General features: G+C 40.5%; 1 long non-coding RNA gene across 1 annotated transcript in view; it reads right to left on the bottom strand.

Moving 5' to 3' along the window:
* The window catches only part of LOC146547628 (uncharacterized), a 45,243-nt gene extending 29,585 nt beyond the window's left edge, over positions 1-15,658 (bottom strand). The window contains exons 1-2 of the long non-coding RNA XR_014890636.1: positions 15,596-15,658; positions 10,214-10,297 (exon numbers count right to left, since the gene is read on the bottom strand). This is a non-coding gene — a long non-coding RNA (uncharacterized LOC146547628). The remainder of the gene's footprint in view (positions 1-10,213; positions 10,298-15,595) is intronic.
* Between the last annotated feature and the right edge of the window lie 479 nt (positions 15,659-16,137).

The following is a 16,137-nucleotide window of genomic DNA, read 5'->3' as shown; positions in this document are numbered from 1 at the left end:
ACCTACCGCCATACCATCAAGAAAGATGTGGAAGGGTCATCATTAAGGTGATGATAATTATACGTAACATAATAGTGATGATTTCACATCATAAGGTTAAAAAAAAGGTTTAATGGCATCTTTGAACGGGAAAATGTGAAATATGCATATTTGCACTGTAAAATCTCAACTTTAAACCAAATTCATCTGATTAAATATTCTTCATGAACATTCATCCTGCCTTATAATTCAAATGTAACCACTGCTAAATTCGTTGGCCTTTTCCTTACACCAGACTACAGTTTAAGGAGGAATTAAAAAGGTATAATTTGCCTCTAGTATTAACAGCTCCTTATTTCATCCACTCCTTAATCACACAGGAAGAGGGATCAGGCCTGATTTTTTTTTCTGTATTATATATAACACAAATGAAACAGCCTTATTTGTGGAGTCTTGTCTCCTGAGCTTCATTATCACCTAGTGGACGTGCTGGGTAAGACATTAGTTGTGGTAGAGAAAGGCCTTTTCAATACTTAAAATAGGATCATTTGGCATGGATAAATGAAGCACTGCAGGTCACTGTAAGTCACTGTCAGGGTGGGGCTGGTGGTGGGTAAAGAGGACACTACACAGCAGATTATGAGAATACTACACTGAACAGTTAACTGTTCGATTAATTCTGTATAGCAGAGCATCAGTCTTAAAAAAAGAAGCTGTAGCAGTCTCATCTGGAGATAAGTTAATGTCAAGTTGGGAATTACAGGTTATCTTTTTTAGGAGGAGATAAATTATGGGGCGATAGTGGCTCAAAGAGTTGGCAGTTCGTCTTGTAACCGGAAGGTTGCCGGTTTGAGCCCCGGCTCGGACAGTCTCTGCCGTTGTGTCCTTGGGCAAGACACTTCACCTACCGCCTACTGGTGTTGGTCAGAGGGGCCGATGGCGCGATATGGCAGCCTCGCTTCTGTCAGTCTGCCAAAGGGCAGCTGTGGCTACAACTGTAGCTGCCTTCACCAGTGTGTAAATGAATAGTGGAATTGTACAGCACTTTGAGGGCCCCGAAAAGCACTATATAAATGCAATCCATTATTATTATAAATACATATAAAGCCCTTGGTTTTAAAAGTAGTTTATAAACATATGGATAGATGCTGGTAGCCCCCCCCACCACCACCACCACCACCAAAAAGAGTCACCAGAAAAGACAATTGTTGGAGAACTAAGACAGCTAGTTCTTTATGCTGCAGGAGCTCAGTGTGCAATAACCAAGCTCCATGCTCTAAAAACAAAGAAACAAAGCCAAGAAAAAAGAAAACAACTGACAGTGATAGTTTGATATGCTTTATATCAAATAAATGTAGGACGTTTTAAAAACAAGTACTAAAATCATAATTCTTTCTCAGTGAACAAATTTAACAAATTTAATTTATTCATCCAAAATTTGTGTGACTTTATAGGAAGATGAATTGTTGAAGTATAGGAAAAATTATAGGAACATGAATTGTTTTCTTTACATCATAATGTACACTAATATATCCTAAACATAGTTATACTGTTTTATCATATTACTCCAAAATATTCCAAATTAAAACTGTTTACCAAATAAACATTAACAACAAGGATCTGGAAAAATCCTTGTTTTACGTTTGCTCTGTGGGGGAAATGATGACTGCTTGGTTACTGAAAGTAGTTTTGTGATCAATTCATTCACTATTTATGGCACCCATAATATTAAATATTATGTTTTCTGTATTTATGAGCCAATAAGTAAATGAAGGTGTTAAATGTGTTAGCACAGATAGATAGATAGAACAATGGCTCTGTAACTGCTTACTCCATCTGTATTTAATTTTCTGCCACTCATATCCACTTTGCACATTAAATGTTTATGTATTCACAGCTTCAAAAACATGAAAATTAATGTAATTTAAAAAAGCACCTTAAACTAAATACCAACTTAAATAGGAAATCATTTGATAATATTTTGTTGCCAACAATCAGATTAAAGCTGATCTTCACTTATCCAATATATGAAAGGTAAATCACATGGCAATAATAATAATCATTTTAATAATGTGATTGCACAGTTGATGCAAAAAAATATTAATTTCTTAATAAATGGCACATCATCATCAATCCTCTTCTACATTTTGAATGTCATCTTAATATCTGTGTTACTTGATGTGTTTTTTTCTCTAAAGTACAGTAATGTTCTTACATCAACAAGTCAGACTGGGTTTAAAACCTTGACTTACTTACAGGATTTGTGACGTCACAACTAGCCTGGAGCCAGTAATCCAATGTGCAATTGGAACATGACTGATGTCAAAACTGGAACATTTAAACATATTTTTAAAAAAATAACAACAACACTGAAATCCACCTATAAACTACTTTTAAGTATGCTGCATTTAGTGATATGAATTATATTCATAATTCAATGTGCCTGAATTATGAATATCTAAATTTATTCACTAGACAGTGTCACGAAGAAGAAACTAAAAAAATGACTATATGATGCTATTATCAAATGGATGTTACCAAATGATTCAAAGCACAATGTGGTAACAGAAATATAGCCAAAATGTATATATAAATAATGAAAAATAATGTAAATACAGATAATTGTATGTGTGAAAAATCTCAGCTTACTTTTCATAACTGAGTGTTAATTAGATAAGAAGTAGTGTACATGTTAGTAACAGGGAATTACACATTTTTGCATTTATTTTAAATGATGCTGTTAGTATGTTTAAAACAATGTAAGGAATTCATTTCAACAGCGCATAGAACATGTATTTTATTTATTTATTTATTTTTTCAATTTAAATTCTGATGGGAATAAAATTATTTCATTTGTTAAAATATTTATTTTTTGTAACAAATTAATGAAAATAAAAGTGGTTTTGCCTGTTAACAGATGGAATCATTAATTGTGTGGATTGACCATTTATATAAAAACACTGCCACCTACTGGCACTGAACACTACGAGCAACGTCAGGTTTAAAACCCATGTAATTCATATTTACTTGCAGCTTACATAACATGGATACGGGAAGGAATCTGTCTGTGAAAGATGAATATTTACTAAAAGAAGCAAATGTTAAGACATGAATTGTAGTGTTGTGCTAATATTAGATGCAATATGTTTGTTTTGACATGGTTTTACATGCCTTTGATGTATTCAGTGTTTCCTGCACTGTTCTATGCTCTGTTCTATTTTTGCTTTTATCAACACATTTCATCATTTCCCATGATTCGTGACTATGTCGATCTTTTTAAACATCTGGTTCAAAAAAGAAAAGGTGCATTTCTGATATGCAGGATATAACAAACTGTGGCAGTCCTACAATGGGTTAAAAATGCTGCTGTACTCTGCATAACTAGCAGCTATAATTTGATTAAAAAGGAGGCTTGTCCATTCTAGATTTCACCCTAGTAGTGTACACAATATAAATATTAAAAAACTAAACTATGGAACTGAAAATATCTGATTAATATCCCATTTATAGTTGGTATAGATTTTCCAATTTGTACAATAGAAACCAGGAGTTAAACCTGCAAACCTAAACCTAAGTACATTAAGTTGTTCAACTACTAAAATGTCTTCCCTAAAGGTTTTTCTCATTAACTATAGTCTCATTATGAGATTCCCAAGGAAACCCAAACAACACCACATGGCCAGCCAGAGAACAGATTGGGTTGCCTTTCACCAGCTGCTCCAGTACAGTTCCTGCTCCATTTACTTGAAAGTGACTCCTGCTACCTCAGGTCAGCTGAAAGAAATCGTTCTTGTGTGAGTCTGACTGACAGGTAAGCTCTGTGTGCCTTTGAATCGAGCCGTCTCTGAAAATAGAGATGCTACAAAGTGTGGTACAATAAGCATTCTTCCTGAGATCATTACGCCGCTGGTGTTTCAATATAATCCAGAGGTATTAGTGTCAGTAAACCTATAGCCCATATAAGGTTGAACTATGTGAGGAGACTTGCACAGAGAAGAGCGTGTTGATCCTGCGGCACACAGCACAGTTCGTGTAATATTAACATTTCTCTTACTTTCAGTCTTAGCAAGCAGCTAAGTCCTGGGTTCAAATCTACAGGCTGGCTGAGTTTGTGTGTGTTCTCTCTGGGTCCTGGGTTTCCTCTCACAGTCAAAAATCATGCGGTTATCAAGGTTAGGTTCTTTCTAAATTACCCATAAGTGTGAATGTAAGCGTAATCTGTCTCTCTGTGATAGACACACCTTACTATCACATCTGGGATAGGCCCCTGCACCCCTCCACCGGATGGATGAATCCATCAGCTTTTTATGTTAACCAGACTCTAGACTTTGTGGAACACTCCAAAAAATAACTCTTTAAATAAACTTACAATAATCATGGAAAGGTTTTCCACATTAATGAATGGCTTTCTATTAGCCTTAAGTATCTTAATCAGACTAACGTAATTTGCATGGGTTGGATCAATTCAGTCAAATTAAGTTGGACTCAACTGCAGTAAATAAGTTGATTCATCATTAATTAATTAAGTTGGTCCAACTCAAGTACATTAAGTTGGATTAAAAGAATTGCATAACGCTAAAATAAAGCAATTTAATCATGTTCATGTTTATTCAAAGAGTTATTTTTTTTAGTGCAGAAACTATTAATAAAAGATAGAGGGTCCAAAAGTGAAACCAATAATTAAAGATGTGCCCTAACAACTTTCGTTATGAGTTTATTGACTCGGTCACTAGTTTGAGATGTTAAGGAAGAGAACCTGATGTTCATTTTGGTACATTGTGATGCCATTTAGCAGGGGTATGCCTGTCTGATGTTTTTCTTACCCCGCTCATTCTCAACCACTTGCAGCTGATGGCCGCTCCTCCCTGAGGTTATTCTGGTTAAAAGGGAGTTTCTTCTTCCCACTATCGCCAAAGCACTTGCTCATAGGTAGGGATGGGAACTGATAAGAATTTAGACATTACATTTTGAAATTAATTAATCAAATGTTTGTTCATGTTGGCAGTATTTCCCCTCTTTGTTGTGATCAGTGTTACACATATTAAACAGAGTACTTTTTCTTAAAAGTAATGCAGTACATTGTTACTCCCAGGAGATATTAATTTGTTATACTACTCATTACATTACTTTCGTGTTACTCGGTGAAATGACCTGAAAGCATTGTGTCATAATAACCATTCAGCGATATAAAGCTATGGGCTACAGTCCTACGCACAAACACAGATCCCTATCCTAATGATGAAACACACGATCTTTCTCTTAGTATTACACAAGTAGAACACAAAGCCGACAGCACAAACCAAAGATGAAAACCAGCACAAAAGCACAAAGAGACTTTAAAGTGATGGCACAGTGATTCTACTGTAGAAACATGAACAGGGTCTGGCTGCTGGACTGGGGTCAGCATACAGTGAGCTTTAACATCACTCTGGGCTCTTGGCTAGCTAAGCATTAGCATGTTTCTCCATATGCTGTGCAAGTAGGGTTGCCAACCGTCCCTTAAAATACGGAATCGTCCCGTATTTAGAAACAAAAGTACACGTCCCGTATTGAGCTAATAAGGGACGCACTTTGTCCCGTAATACAGTGAGAATCAAAAGTAGTCTATAACTTTTAATGGAATTAACGCTTTGTTTGAAAACATAATTCCCAGCCCCTCTCCTGCTTTGTGACCAATGAGCTGACAGCACACTTACGAGTATGACAATTCAGATTACCACTCATCTCATTGGTCGAGGAAAGGTCGCTTACGGAGAAAATACCGGAAGACAACAAATGACCACAACAAGAAGCATGGCCAACAGGGAAACAAACGCAGACACTGCGGTGCAAGTCTCGGACGACAGTAAACCTAAAGCTGGGCAGACACTGTGCAATTTTTTTCAGTCACGTTATTCAGCTCCTGCTCAAACTGCACGATTGACTCGCAGGGGTTAGAAGTTGGTAGGTCACGATGCAGGTCTCACACTATACGGCCCGATGCTCTGATGCGACCTGAGTGCTCACACTGTGCCTCCATAAAATGAAGGTTATAACAGAAAATCTGTCGCTCTCTCTCTCTCCGTCTTACACTCACACAGACACACCACCACCATCAACTTTGCTAAATTGCTAATGAAAAACATTGATCGGGCAGCTGTGACTGAGCAGCGATGTAAATCCAACTATTTTCACGGTTGTTGTGGTCGTGATAATTTTGTGATGCCACATCGAAAAGGCTCGGATGAGCTTTCCAAAGTTCTACAAGTTGTGCCTCCATCGCTTGTGTCCAGATCACAGGCTGCACAGCCGTGCTGCTCCATCTTTTACACCAACGTTTACGTGTTTGCGCGCGAGCAGTGTGAGCGGCTGTGGTGAGACCCTCACGAGCGATTGATGATCGGGAGCTGGTCGTGAGGTGTTAATCACTTCTCGTTACCCCACGTATACTACACGATGCACGATGAAGGCCAAAATCGGTCCGATCACTCAAAAATCGGCTCAAAATGGGCCTAAAACCGCACAGTGTAAGCCCAGCATTAGAGCAGCAATGTTTGTTCCCCTCAAAGAAAGGGAAGAATGGGAAAAGGAAAACACCTGGCTGGAAAAAGTTAATATGGGCATGTGCAGTGAATATCAGCGCTATGTGGCCAGAAGTGTGATAATATAATTTATTTTGTGTAATAAACAACTGCAAGGATAGATGATTACAACAAATAGATGACTAATACATAAAAGTAATACATAGATGAATAATGATGATGAGTTAAGATGCGTAATCATGGGAGCAAGTGGGTTTACAAACAGGAGCAGCTGATTAGCATTAGAAAAGCTGAAATAATACCTCAACTGAAGCCAATTGTACTAAATGCACTAAATGTGCACTGTTACAAGAATGTTTTTCTTTCTATTGTTTTCTATTATTTTAAGTTAAGCAGGACAGAGTTCTTTTAAAGAAAGATTTACTTATATTCTCAAAAGTTAAGCATGACAGGCTTCTGTTTAAGAAGGAGACCTGTTTTATCGTGTTAATGTTGTCATTTTGAGCTAAAAATAAATGGCTAAATGATCATTTGTTTCACATGTGTTCATATCACAAAGAATACACATCTACTTAAATCAAATTCAAGTCAAATGGTTAAAAAAATAATTTCACACACAAAAAAAAGAGCTAGAAAATTCACCACACTGGGAAGGGTGAAGACAATTGGGTCGCCCGGCCCTGGCCACGAGGTGTCCCTTATTTATTTTTCAGGGAGTTGGCAACCCTATGTGCAAGAGAGCTGTGCAGGTAGTTGCAATGAGCCAAAGTTGTCTTAGCAGCATTATGCAGTTGTTTCTGGCCTGGATGCACTTTACCATCGCACTCTTTTTTTTTTTTTGAGCAACTGTGCCACGATTTTCCTCCTCAGACAAATAAACTGAAACCAGCTAAACGTAGCGTGAGTGCAAGAACCAATTAGCCTGATCGATATTCAAGCAAACTAATAATTCTGAGGAATTGGACTACTAGGAACCAGTACTCTCCAAGAACCAGTTCTCAATTCCCATCCCTACGAGATCATCTGATTGTTGGGGGGTTTTCTCTGTATTATTGTAGCATCTCTACCTTACAATAGAAAGTGCCTTGGTTAGCCAAGCAACAATTGTAGTCAGCAGTGGAATTAAGGCAAACTTAGTCTGTTCCCAAGTGTGCCTGCACCTCTGAAGGTGGAGGTGTCTGCTTCTACATTAATAGTGGCTGGTGCACAGATGTAACAGTGATTGCTCAGCACTGCTCTTCCTCTCTGGAATACCTTTTTATTCACTGCAAACCGTTTTATTCTCCGCGGGAGTTTGCTTCATTCATCTTGGCCGCTGTTTACATCCCGCCAGATGCGGATGCGCAGGCAGCTCAGTGCGCACTCGAGGAGCAGATACTGCACATGGAGCGGACATTCCCGGACTCTCTCATCATTGCTCTTGGGGACTTTAACAAAGCCAATCTGAGCCATGAGCTTCCCAAATACAAGCAGTATATTAAATGCCCGACCAGAGAGGAGAGGACATTAGACCACTGTTACAGCACGATCAGCGGGGCCTATCGTGCGGTGCCCCGCGCTTCACTCAGACTTTCTGACCACGTCATGATCCACCTGATCCCCGCGTACAGACAGAGGCTGAAGCTCTCCAAACCTGTCGTGAGGACCAAAAAACTGTGGAGCAACGAGGCTGTGGAGGAGCTTCGCACGTGTTTGGAGTCTACAGACTGGGACACAATGAAGGCTGCTTCTAACAGCTTGGACGAGTTTACGGACACTGTCACCTCCTATATCCACTTCTGTGAGGACAGCATTGTGCCATCACGCACCAGGGTGAGTTATAACAATGACAAACCCTGGTTTACTCCTAAACTCAAAAAGCTGTGGCTGGAAAAGAGAAAGGCGTTCAGAAGCGGAGACAGGGACTGCTACAGAGAGGCCAAGTACAGGTTCACTAAAGAAGTGGACATTGCTAAACATCAGCACTCTGAGAAGATGCAGCAGCAGATCTCAGAGAATGACTCGGCCTCTGTGTGGAAAGGTTTTAGGAATATCACCAACTACAAGCCTAAAACCTCCCACTCCACTGATGACTTGCTCTTGGCCAATACCCTTAACGACTTTTACTGCCATTTTGACGAGCTATCAGGCAGCCTTCACACCTCCAACGGCCCCAACAATAGAGACACTTTGGACACTCATTCCCCCACCTCTCCCCCCTCCATAGAGTCATCACCACCTTCAAACACTTCACCTACAACACCCCCCTCCTCACCCCACACAAAAGAGGATTTCACACCACCTCCTCCCACCACAACTTTTCATATTCATGAAGAAGGTGTGAGGAAGCAGTTTAAGAGTCTGAATGCTCGGAAAGCTCCTGGCCCAGACGGTGTGTCTCCTGCCACCCTCAGACACTGCAGCTCCTCACTGCAGGCATGTCATGTGCCTGCCTGCTTCAAGTCCTCTACCATAATCCCTGTCCCCAAGAAACCTAGGATCACTGGACTAAATGACTACCCCCGTGGCTCTGACATCTGTGGTCATGAAGTCATTTGAGCGCCTGGTTCTCTCCTATCTCAAGACCCTCACGGCCCCCCTCCTGGACCCCCTGCAGTTTGCATACAGAGCCAACAGGTCTGTACATGACGCCATCAACATGGCCCTACACTTCATCCTGCAGCATCTGGACTCCCCAGGAACCTACGCCAGGATCCTGTTTGTAGACTTCAGCTCTGCCTTCAATACCATCCTTCCAGACCATCTCGGAGGCAAGCTTTCCCAGATGAATGTGCCTGATCCCATCTGCCGGTGGATCACTGACTTCCTGACGGACAGGAAGCAGCATGTGAGGCTGGGAAAGAATGTCTCGGACTCCCGGACCATCAGCACCGGCTCCCCTCAGGGCTGTGTTCTTTCTCCCCTGCTCTTCTCCCTGTACACCAACTGCTGCACCTCCACCCACCAGTCTGTCAAGCTAATCAAGTTTGCAGATGACACCACCGTTATTGGACTCATCTCGGACGGGGATGAGTCTGCCTACAGGAGGGAGGTTGAACGTCTGGTGTCCTGGTGCAGCCACAACAACCTGGTGCTGAATGCCCAGAAGACAGTGGAGATTATTGTGGACTTCAGGAAGCACACAGCTCCACTCCCCCCCATCATCCTGACTGACACCCCCATCACCTCTGTGGACTCATTCCGCTTCCTGGGTACCACCATCACCCAGGACCTGAAGTGGGAGCCCACCATCACCTCCGTCATTAAGAAAGCCCAGCAGAGGATGTGCTTCACTGTGTTCATTGCATCATTCCATGTTTGGCACTGATCACCACCTGCACTCATGTATATATCTATCTACTTAGCACTTTTAATTCTTATTCTTATTTTTATTTTCATGTCTATTTTAGCGTAATTTATGACAGTATGTTTGCACTGAAGCACCGCAGCAATTTCCTAATATTGTAAACCTGCTCAACATTTTCTGATTCTGATTCTGAAAATGGCGTCAACTTGAACAGCCCAGTAGCAAAAGGACATCAATGTGTTATGGGCATTGTCAGCACAACTGTCAACTCCAGAATGAAGTGGCAATGACACAATGAATGGCAGTCTCCAACTCCTTATTCAATCTTTTTCTGTGATCCCAGAGCTTAGATGTACCTTAGCTCCATATGCAGAACAGAACCCCTTCCACCCCAGCAGTGGAGCAATAAAACACCACAGCAACCTACCCCCCACCAAATAGCTCCAAGAGCAAGAGGTTGTCGAGGTTGTCGTGGATACTGGAACAGCTGACTAAGCAGGAGTGGAGGAGCCTGTGGAAGGAGCAGATGGTAGTTTAGCATGGATTGATTGTAAAATATTAAACAACTGTTCAAGGCACTGGGTGACAACTGTTTACTCCTGATAGCATCTACCACTTCTCTTTTGAAATGAGAGGCAACATCAGAAAATAAGTGTTGCGTCAAAAAGTGATCAGTGGCCAAAAACACTAATATTTCTAATATTTTGCTTGTTCAGGTCTCTTGAAAGACATGTTTTTAATCCCAATGAGATAAAAGAACAAGTACTGGATAAACAAAGGATAGAAAAGTGACATTGCCTAAAACTATTCATAGCTTCTAACGTGTAATAGGAATGTTTCTTTTGGCTCTAAATAACGTGAAATCATTCATGAGATTTGTTTGACAGGTTATTGGCCAACAAGTCATTTATAACACTATAAGACTAGAAATCACTTCTTGGCAGGAAACAACACTTTGGCATAACAGCAGGATAAACTTGTTAGGAAAGATCCTCTGTTAGAATTCCCATTTGAGTAAATTCAAGGACCAAAAATTTGCCAAATTTAACTCCTATTATGGCCGCTGTTACAAATAACCAGATATAATGACTGAACATTTGACTCTGGGAGAAATTATGTTGACAGGGATTGTTTATATTTTGTGCTGCTGTGGTAAATACACGGTTTAGCATTTTACTAAAATGCACTCCTTTGTGTGGTATCTGCTGTTGTGCTGTGGTTCCTTTTTACAGCAGCTGGTGATAGAATTAAAAAATATATTCCCAACAATTGCCAGCCACTGCTAAATGCTAAACTCAGCTGTTTTTAAGAGAGAGAAAACTGTGCAACATCTTTTAAGAGGCTCTTGGGAATCCGGGTTGAAGAGGTGGAGATGCTACTTGTGGCTAAACAGGCCTGCTCCCAGATCTTATTCTCAGTCGAATGCTATGTCTTAAGGGAGCCGAGGCTATTGCTCATCCTCTAAGTGGTTCAGACGTGACAAAGCTTCTCTTATATTGAGTCCTGGTTGGGGTCTGTGATGCAGACACTTGGACACACATGAGATTCAGGCTCTGTAATGGAGAAGATGAAGAAAGAGAGAGATATACTGCCAAACGAGCAGGGATTATACTCTCAGTTGGTGAAGTTCGCTCCTCCAGTTTCATTCCACTCCTGCTCTTACTTTAGTTGTTATAGAGTTAATGAGAGCGAGTGATACTCGGCTACGCTGGCTGAGAGCCCAGGTCAACACCAGGTTTAAGTTGACAAGATGTGCTAAATGATTGATAGAGACACGAGTCATATCATGAAACCAAGCTCAGTCATGACCTTACAGTGAGGGTCAGCCTACACCTGTGATTGTGTATTCACACAGCCTGCCCTTCCAGACAGCATGAAAGTCATGGGTCTCTTTTCAAACGGGCCTCACTACAGCTTATTGTGTTCTCCCCCGAAAACAAGACTCATAAATGATTCCAATTAATGAAATTAGTCCTGTTCAAGTTACTGAATGCTAGTGTTGAGTGTGCTTCTAGAACAGTACTCTTTAGGGTCAGGAAAAAACGTGTGCTGAACTTTACTTTGCTAAATTCATAACAGGGAATGAGCATTAAAACCACTACTATTGGCTGTAGCGGTTAAATGGATGTGAATTTTTTATATATAAATACATACACAAACTTTAGAAAGCACTGAGTGTGTAAACTCACATTGGGCTCTCTTCACAGGCTGGAGAGGAACTCTCACTTGCCAGGCTGACAGCAGTCTGCACCACAAAAAGTCCAACTGAGTGTGTTAACTCACACTGGACAAAGGACCTTAAGGTCCTCGGAAGAACGGGTATCTTCTCCTTTTATGCAAGCAGGAACAGGATGATCATTGCCAGGGCCCTACAAAATGGCCTCTAGCACTGGTGTTAATGTCTCTCACCAATCAGAAACAGTCTTAATGAGGGTGGTCTGAGGGCCTGATGTCCTCTAGTAGATCTGTGCTATCTGCCTGGCACCACAAAACCTGAATGACATTTGCAGTGAATACCAGAATTGGAAAATCTACCACTAGCGAACTAAAAGGTTTTGGAGATTCATAGAGAACATTATGCTGTCTGTCACATCATTAAGCACGACCAGTTTGGTGGTGGATCAGTGATGGTCTGGTGAGGCTTATCCATGCAGACCTCTACAGGCTATGGCAGCCTAAATCTACCTACCTATACATATATATAATTAGGTATTAAAAAAAGACTGCTTAGACTGCAAATGCAGACCTGATATGAGTCCTGATAAAATTCCAGATGGTCCCTTTTTAACTTACTCTTTTCCAAGAATAATTTCAAATTTTATTTCATCTGACTACAGAATAGTTTTCTTCTTCCTCCAGCCCATTTTAAATTAGCTTTGAAACAGAGAAGATGGATGGACTTCTATTGTTTCTTCTTTGCACAATAAAGCCTTAACCTGCATTTGAGGCTGCCATGGCAAACTGTGTTTCAGTGTTCCATACAACTTTTGATGTGTGTTTAAATAACATCACCAAAAGAGGGCGATAGAGACTTATCTGTCTGTTTTATGAAATGCTATATATATATATATATATATATATATGTATGAAATTAAATATGACAAAGCTCAACATTAGTATTAGATGGTGCCCATCTGTATCTTCTCTTGCACTCAATAGGCATCGACAGAAGTGTAGGCTCCTGCTATACTCTCTCTAAATGAGCTCCACTTATTGCTCGACACCATCAGTTGCTGACAGCTCTAATTAATTGATTTTAATTATTTAACTTTAATGAACTAAAACCTGGTGTAAATGTTGTTTTTTCTTTTCTCTCTTTACACTGTGACCAGTGTAACACTTTACAAGTGTTCATGCGTCTGAGCTAAAGCTAAAATATTCACTGTGAGAACTTAAAAATTTGATTTAGCTGAACGACAGGCTCCCATCCCAGCTCACCTCATTGTTTGGTAACACAGAAGTCACAATCACTCTTTTTGTTTGTTTTGTTTTGTTTTTTATGAGACACTCAGTAGCCATGCTTTAAATATCCCTATTCATTACAGCTATATTCTATATTTAGCCCTTTATACTATCAATAAGCCAGCAAGCAGGTTGATTATCCTAGAAAATGATTCTCAGTAAGCAGTCACTCACTCAGTACAGCATGTCAATAAGCTACCTGTAAGAGCTTTTTGCAGTCATCAGTCAACGTCGTTATCCATAAATCGATTAGAAGGAGATTGATCAGTGGCCAACTTCACCTTGTATGACATCTTTTTTTAACTAATTGTCCTGTCACGATATTAGACAGAGTCAGTGATTATAGGGGTGTGAACCTGTGTGTAATTAGTCCTGGCTAATGCAAATAGTTTCCAAAGAAGGGAAACTCTCCAGATTTAGAAACTTTTTAGGTACCCCAGGTGAATTGGTATGTCGGCAGAAAAACAAACACAAACTTATCTGTTTTAGTTTGGACTGTGGGGAGGAGTGTCTTGACTCCCAAAGCTTGTTGTGGTAAATTGATAGAGTTAACTCCAGTGCACGTACACTTGTCCTCTCATGTCTAAACCAAAGCGATGTGGTGATCACAGCGCTTTTGGTAAATGGTAAATATTTATATAGCGCTTTTCTAGTCCCTAAGGACCCCAAAGCGCTTTACATATCCAGTCATCCACCCATTCACACACTGGTGATGGCAAGCTACATCGTAGCCACAGCCACCCTGGGGCGCACTGACAGAGGCGAGGCTGCCGAACACTGGCGCCACTGGGCCCTCTGACCACCACCAGTAGGCAACGGGTGAAGTGTCTTGCCCAAGGACACAACAACGAGACTGTCCAAGCCGGGGCTCAAACCGGCAACCTTCCGATTACAAGGCAAACTCCCAACTCTTGAGCCATGATCGCCCCTAATATATCGCTTTTAATATACCTGGTAGCACTGTCTGTCCTTTGAAAGCCGTTCACGGCCACAAATGTATTACTGTGTAAATGAATAACATCACCTGGCAACAGGGCCGTACAGAGAGGTTTAAAGGGGCGGGTGCTCAAAGTTAAAAAGGGGCACATTGAGCTAGGCTGAATAACAACAACACACATTCATCAAGAATCTAATATGGGCAACAAGGCAAAGCAAACGTAGCCAATGTTTTACCTGATGGGTACAATGTTGCTGTTGAGGGGTTGCTGTGGATAGTGCTGGAGGGCAGGGCTGTGTTGATCTGAGACTGTAGACATTAAAAAGTCCATAGGAGAGATGGTAGCTGATTAAACAAGTGTCATGAGATAATGACAAAATGCAAAGATTGGTGACAGTGCTTAGGCTCTGCCTGTGAATCACTCTTTGCTTCTCTTCTTCCTTCCATCCCATCATTTCATATATATCTCTCCACTTGCTGTCTTTCTGACAACAAGGCACAACTTGCTATTGCAATAAACTATAATTTAATTATCCACACCTAACAACTCTTGCACTTAATCTATAATAAAATGATGACAGAAAAATGTTATAGCACTGCCTTTAGTAGCCTCACACAGCTCCTACTGTTTCCTCCTCATGTCCTTACCAGGCATGTCTGGACAATGTTATATCATGAGTAATATTTTTTTAAAAATCCATCTAAATAAAACACACACACACACACGCACACACAGTGACATTTTAGACCGTCTTCAGAATACTGTATATACTATGGGCATCCATGGTGCTGATCCAAAATCCTTACATTATTATTTATTACTAGAGCTACAATAATAAAGCAATGAGGAGGGGGAAGAAATAAATATGAAATAATGTCATTATGATGATTCCATTTGTTTCACTATCCACTCTGTGCAGGGGCAAAGCTTATTACATTTTTAAACTGTAGAGATACAATAATTTTACTGCTTTAAAATCCAAATATTGTCTTATTTAAAATATAAATCTAATATAATCTGCTTCTTAATGTATGTTCTTTAAAATACAGCGTGTGTTTTTTAATATATTATAATTATAATAATTATTATGTGGACATGCATATCAGACCGTTTTTTAGTGAAATATAATCCCTCCAGAAAGGCAGGAAAAGCCCGGAAACTTACTTTAAAACTAAATATGTTCCCTAAAACGGTGACAGAGCTACAGACCCATGACAGCCTTACACAGGTAGCCAGCAGCTATGACCAGCACTACTTGTGCAGTTAATAAAAGGACAGGTAATGTTTGTCACGCTGTTGCTCGTTTGTTTCAGTTCGTCAGTTGCAACAAGACAGCTTACCAACGTGTACGTAATAAGCTAATGCTCCTGTGTGCTATACACTACAGTGTACGCTGTACACCTACTTACTGGTTTTGTGGCATCAGTCTGTGTCAATTTGTGTTTCTTCTACAGCTCCGGACCGCAAAAAATGCGCGTGCTCTTTGTGAGCTCGTTCCCGGCTCGTAACCAGCGCGTTCTGCCGTCAAGGGCGATCATTGGTTAAATGTGATCATGTGACTGATGCAAGCCAGATCCTTTTATTTAGCAAAAATGTGATTAATAGTTAAATATTATTGTTCAGGGGCACAGACAGGACTCCGCACGCACACACACATTAAAAAATAATAAGTTTTTTTTTAAAAAGTTGCCTCAACAAAAGGGGACCCATCAGGAAAGGGGCGGGTGCTCAAGCCCCTCTAGCCCCCCCGCACGTGCTGTCACACACTGACAACACTGGAAACAATCCTTCCCTTCCTCTCATCTATAGCCTAAAAACCTGAAGATGTCACTTCTTCCCTGCAGAATTTCATTATTGCTAGCCTATAATACTTTGCCAACAAAAGAAGCATGATGGAAAATCTGACAGAGACACGTCTGTTCCTATAGTTCAGCTTAAACAAGGAATTTAC

Source organism: Mchenga conophoros, linkage group LG23 (genome assembly GCF_057382185.1).
Source record: "Mchenga conophoros isolate Kocher_MC1m ecotype Shallow Benthic linkage group LG23, M_conophoros_male_GT1.1, whole genome shotgun sequence".
Taxonomy (NCBI): Eukaryota; Metazoa; Chordata; class Actinopteri; order Cichliformes; family Cichlidae; genus Mchenga; species Mchenga conophoros.
The sequence above is the reverse complement of the archived record's forward strand: the minus strand, read 5'-3'. Positions and strand labels throughout refer to the sequence as shown.